Here is a 6611-nt window from a genome sequence, read left to right as displayed (position 1 = left end):
TTTCTCACACTCATCTGATCACTAAAACTTGACCTTTTTTTAGTCAACTTGGTCAATGGGGAAGCTATGGATGAAAATCCTTCAACAAATCTCCTGTAATAACCAGCCGAACCCAAGAAACTTTTGATATCTATTGGAGAGGTGGGTTTGGGCCATTGTGTCACTGCCTCTATTTTCTGTGAATCCACGTGGATTCCTTCGTTAAATACCACATGACCAAGGAAAGACCGACTTTAACAAATCACACTTGCTGAACTTAGCGAATAATTGGCGATTCTTGAGAGTTTCAAAAACAACTCTTAGATGAGTCGCATGCTCCTCTTCATTCTGAGAATAAATGAGGATATCAACAATAAAGACAATAACAAACAAATCCAAATACTATTTGAACACCCTATTGATTAAGTCCATGAAATTTGCAGGAGCATTTGTTAGTCCAAATGACATAACTACAAATTCATAATGACCATACCGAGTTCTGAAGGTTGTCTTTGGAATGTCACTATCTCTGACTCTAAGCTGATGACAGCCAGATCTGAGGTCTATCTTCGAAAAATAACTAGCACCCTGAAGTTGGTTGAACAAGTCAGCAACACTAAGGATAGGGTACTTATTCTTGATTGTGACTTTATTCAACTGAAGATAGTCAATGCACATTTTGAGAGAACCATATTTTTTTTCATGAACAACACTGGAGCACCCCATGTAGAGATACTAGGTCAGATGAAGCCCTTATCTAGAAGTTCTTTCAACTGTTCTTTCAATTCCTTAAGCTCAGTTGGAGCCATTCTGTAAGGACGAATCGAAATGCACTGGGTATCTAGAAGGGGATCTATTCCGAAGTCGATTTCCCTTTCGGGAGGAACTGTGGGAAGATCTTATGGAAACTCATCTACTACTGGGACTGACTCAAGAGTTGGGGTTTCGAAGTTTGGACCCTTGACCCAAACAAGATGATAGATATACCCTTTAGAGATCATTTTTCTGGCCTTAAGGTTAGAGATAAATTTACCTATAGGCACTGAGCTACTACCCTTCCATTCTAAGAGTGGCTCATTTGGAAACTAAAAATGAATGATCCTAGTCCTATAATCAACTGAGCCATAACATTAATGTAAAAATTAATGCCTAAAATGATATCAAAATCTACCATTTGTAACTCTACAAGATCTGTTGAGGTGACTTTCTGAGAGGCTGTGACAGGGCAATTTCTATATGCTCGTCTAGCTATAATTGGGTCAATAACTGGAGTAGAGACTGAGAAAGGTTCTGAGAGATTTTCTAGACTGACACCGAAGTTTATTGCTATATAGGGAGTTACGAAAAAGAGTAGCTCCTAGATCTAACAACGCATAAACATCTTGATGAAATACTCGGAATGTACTAGTGACCACATTAGGAGAATCTTCCGGGTCCTGGCAAGCCTGGGGAGCGTACAACCTGTTCTCGCATTGACCGCCACCTATACCAGTTGAAGCACCCTGTTGAGTTAGGCGACCTGCTGGTGCTTCTGGAGTTGTAGACTAGGCCCTATTATTGTTCCTTCATTGCCCCTGCTAGGCAGAAGGGCAATCTAACCTATGGCCAGACTAACCACACCTAAAGCACCCTTCATTTCCTACAAGACATTCGGCCGGATGGTTCTTACCACACATTGGATAAATCGATAAAGTCATGTTACATGAAGTACTCCTTTGAGACATAGAGCCTGATGCCCTGCCTTTATGATCCTGTCGGAACATAGGGGATGGAGCACTAGCTGATGAAGGTGCTGGGGTTGTAGACCTCTACTTAAACTGTGAGCAATTTCTACCACCCCATTTTTGTTGAGAGTGTTCATAGTTCCCTATTCTAGCCTTCTTGTTGTCCTTAGCCAGTTCCCTAAGATTATCTCCCTCAACCTGTTGAGCATGAGTCATAAGCCTAGAGATATTCAGATCATATAACAGCATACATTCATGCACTCTATCTTCACCAAGTCGGATACCCCAAATAGAAACTTACGCATTTGTGCCCTTGGATCTACAACCATGTGTGGAACATACTTGGAGAGCTGGGTTAACTTAAACCAGTATTCCTGGACTTACATTGTACAAATTCATAAAATCCTGAGCTTTAGCCTCCCTCAACTCTCTGGGTAAGAGCCTGTCAAGAAAAGCTCCAATAAAACACTCCCAAGTCATAGGAGTTGCATCTGCACCCCTGCTTTTTTTCCACTGAGTGAACCAAATGTGGCTACATCTTTAAGCTGGTAGGATGCCAACTATACCCTATCATTACTAGTCACTTGCATCACTGCAAAGATTTTCTTAACCTCATCAATTAAGTTTTGTGGGTCCTCACCAACCTGCGATCCTAGAAACTCAGGCGAATTCATCCAAAAAAAATCTCAAACCCTAGTTGCAGCTGATCAAATAATAGTGTTAGTAGGAACTAGGACCTGCTAATTGTTCTGATTGGCTACACTGTGATCCAAAAGTTGGATCGCATTCCGAAACTATGCATTTGTAAACTCATGGTCCAAGACTAGAGGAATTGTGTTAGCGTTGGGTGCATTAGCATTCCGTACAAAATATTTACGAGGAGGCATGATCTAAAATGTATAACGACGGATTAAAATGGAGAAATTGGATCATACCTCACGCACAATAAGAGTAGCAAAGAAAGTGATTTTTTTCTTAAAACACTTCATAGACTCCCTCCCATAGATTGCACTTCACACCCATGAAATAGACTATACTTAGTGCGGCTTTCAGATATCCTAGGACTTTTAAACTTAATGCTATGATACCAATTTTATTAATCCCTGAGGCTGCCCTCTTGGTGTAACATGGTGCCTAGGATCACGAGTGACTCCAAGCTAACCATGTGTCTGGCATATATCAAGCATATATCAAGCATACTGAGAATAATTGAATATGATATATACTATGTGGAAGCTAAATCAATAGATAACTGAAAGTGGGGAATACCCAACTAGTTTGAATGTTATAACATACTAAGATTTTAGCAAAAACTGAAGCAATAACTTAATAACTCAAGTTGATTCTACTACAATGTCTCAAAACCCTCTAACTGAGTTAAAATGTTGAGATACGCCCCCGGCTAACTCTAAAAAAACTGAAAACTAGAAATAAAGACTGTAATGAAAGCATGTCTATTGTCCTCAAAATATGACGACTCACCACTAAAGCTACTGAAATGCGGACCAAAAATTGATCTAAGCGCGATCTGGATGCTAAGTACTTGAACCTACATCATGAAAAGATGTAGCGCAGAGTATGCGTTAGTACATTGAATGTACTAAGCATGCAGGATATATATACTAAGCTGAACAAGCATATATAAGTTGAAAGAAAGCATAACTTAGAATTAATGTAAACTGAGCAAGAATGTAAATACTAAAAATATAATTGAAAAGCTAAACTGAATGCAATGACCAAGGACTAATCATGAACATGACATGGTGAACTGAATACTAAAAACCTGGTCAAATACACTGAGAGTCTGTGGGAGCTACTATTAACCGACATAAAACCATGTGAGCTAAACATGGAGTCCAATGTATACGCCCCATCAAGAGGACCCAATATACCTTGACAAGGGTATAAAGGCATGACTGGCGTGATCACTAAATCTGATGCCCAATAGAGGGGACTTATAATCCTATGGGGCCACGTAGTTCTGGGACTATGAGGATACGTTGAATCCTAGTCCAACTCGGTGTTAAGTCTACTCCCAACTGAATATGTATATGACTGAAATGTAAATGAAATACTGACATATGGAATAGGTCAAATACTAACATGCAAATCTGAGAATGCAACATTTATATACTGATAATGTGACATTCGAAAACTGAAGCATGATTATCTGTTTAACTAACCTAGCAAGTGTAATTTATGAACTAAGAGAAACTACACAAACTAGGATTCTGAGTTTCATGCAAGGAACTAAACAATGTTTCCAAGAAATCATGATATTTTGGTTACGAATTCAACAACATCTAAATCAAAACAATTATCCAAGGATCTAGAAACCCTAGGTCTAAACAAGGTATGGAGAAACAAGAATCTGACTGAATTTTAGGGACCTAGTGGATGTAAGGAACCCACTAGTGAAATCCCACATACCTTGTGACGAAATCTACGAAGAAATCCTTCGATTTTGGTGCTGAAACTTGAAACAAACCTTATGGTTGTTCTTGGGAAACTGGCGCCTCTTTCTTCTCTATTTTGCTTTAAGTTTTGATGATATTTGGTGAATAGAGGTTTTGGGTATGTCTGACTAAGTTATTAGGCTTATACTAAGTAAAATAACATAGTTTAGGCATCAAACGACGTAGTTTAAGTGCCCAATGCACAGGCAAAAGGACCAAAATGACTCTGACTTAAATCTGACGAGTGCCACCTACTACAAGACTGACGGGTAGTCAGTTGACCTACCAACCATCAGTAGGAGTCGACGATCAAGCTTTGCCCAACAGGGCTTCACTAAAATGAGCATAACTTTGTACTCTAAGATGAGATTTTAGCAAACTCGATGGCGTTGGAAAGAGGATTCAATTATATTTCATTTGATAGCTCATGTGCGACCTAATTCATTTTTTGCTAAAAGATATGACCATTTGAAGTTGACCCAACAGTCAATTCCCTCCAATTGGTTATTGACCCTCACCTATGGTCCGTAGGTCCAACAAGGGACCATCCTGGTCAATCGAGGATGGGGTCAGAGACCATATATATTTGGTGCCCAACAACGGACCCCACCTACGGACCGTGTGTCAGACCACATACCGTCGGTGGCTTCCGTGGTTCTTGCACCAGGTCCGAAAAGCTACATTTTTTTCTATTTTCTCAAACCCGAGGTATTACAACTATGTAGGAGATTCAATAAAACTTCAAGATAAAGGATTTAGGAGAAGTCAAATTCTTCCTATAATTGAGTTTTATAAATCTAGAAAGGGTATTTTAATGACAAAAAGGAAGTATGCTTTGGAACTTATTTCTGAGTTTGAGCTAGGAGGAGTCAAAACTGCCTACACACCACTAGAGATGAATCAGAAAATCACTTTTATAACTTAAGAAATAGAACAAAAGAAGTAAAATAACATTTCAAGTCCAATAGTTTTATAAAAGAAAAGTGGAAGTCTAAAACACTCGTCTCAATAGCCATCTAATACAATAGAATGAAATTGGGTCTAGCCCATACATCATGTCCAAAACTAAAAATAGGAAAGAAAACTAAAACAATAGAATCTTTCCTCGAAGCATGATGACTCACCAAATCTCGGGAATCTCAAAATTAACCACTAGCCACGAAACTTAGAAACCTGATTGTCGGACCCTACATTTGGGAAAATGTAGGAAAGAGTATGCGTTGGTACAAAACAATGCACGAAGTATGATAGCTATGTATAAAACATTTAAATCATGCTAAAAGAGGACATTTCATGACATGCAATTGACCAAGCTAAAACATGATATACAAGGGTTAGAAAACATAAGTCATAAAATATGATCAATGCAAGCTAACATCATTTGAACCTTTGAACACAAATGAGATACTTCTTGAAGTAACCTTAGGTCATTATTAATGTGCGAAGTGGCCTTAACCGACATAGAGACCATGTGAGCTATAACATGATCCCTCGGTGTCTCCCACACTGAAAAGAGTTGTCCTACTTGCCAAGTTAAGGACCATGAACTTCTAGCTTAGGTGGATCCACTAGCTAATGTCTATCTAGACAATCATCCTATGGGGGCACATAGGTAAGGTATAAGGAGATTGCTTCTAGAAACCCAACCTCTACTAACGGGAGAGCTTCCATCTCAATATCCTCTCGGTGCTAAGAATAAATCCCACGGAATAGTCATTTCTTACTTGTTCTTATTATCCATGAAAGGGAATGTCATCTTGTTAATCCAAGCTAAGTCATTATCCATGGAAAGGTATCATTCAATAACCAATCCAAGCTAGATTTCATTAGGTAGCTCTTAATCTTTGATTCAATTAGGTGAGAAGACCTTTCAACCTTAGAATCGTTACTATGTGAGAAAACCTTTCACAATCATGCTTTTATGTGTTTATGAGAAATCATTTCAACAACACAACAACAACATCATCATTAATACTTTACTCTCAAAGCATTCTTAAAACATTTGCATAGATTTCCTAAGAACATGCATAATTCCATAATTTACCTTTCAAGGCTCAAAACCCACTTTCAATCATCAACATTTAGGAAACATGGATTAGATATATATTTCATCATAAAGTCATGCAATTCTATCAATATATGCTTAATTTCATGAAACTCTTCCTTCATAATCAAAATCCCACATCATATACTCATAACTTGGATAACATGGGATTACATGGGTTCATAAGGAAATCATCATAAAATTATAGTATTTCATCAACTCATGCATAAGAGATCATAATCCAATCGTTTAAATCAATAATCAAGAGAACCCATGACAATTGAAGAAAATCCTAACTAAATTTAGGAATTTCTAACTTTGAAAATAGAGGAATTTGGGAACTCCATGAATGGAAGGAATCCATGGATGAAAGCTATCATACCTTGAAGACAATTGCTAATCTTCAAT

The sequence above is a fragment of the Solanum verrucosum genome, unplaced genomic scaffold (genome assembly GCF_900185275.1).
Source record: "Solanum verrucosum unplaced genomic scaffold, falcon-dt-bn FXZP01000302.1, whole genome shotgun sequence".
Taxonomy (NCBI): domain Eukaryota; kingdom Viridiplantae; phylum Streptophyta; class Magnoliopsida; order Solanales; family Solanaceae; genus Solanum; species Solanum verrucosum.
The sequence above is the reverse complement of the archived record's forward strand: the minus strand, read 5'-3'. Positions refer to the sequence as shown.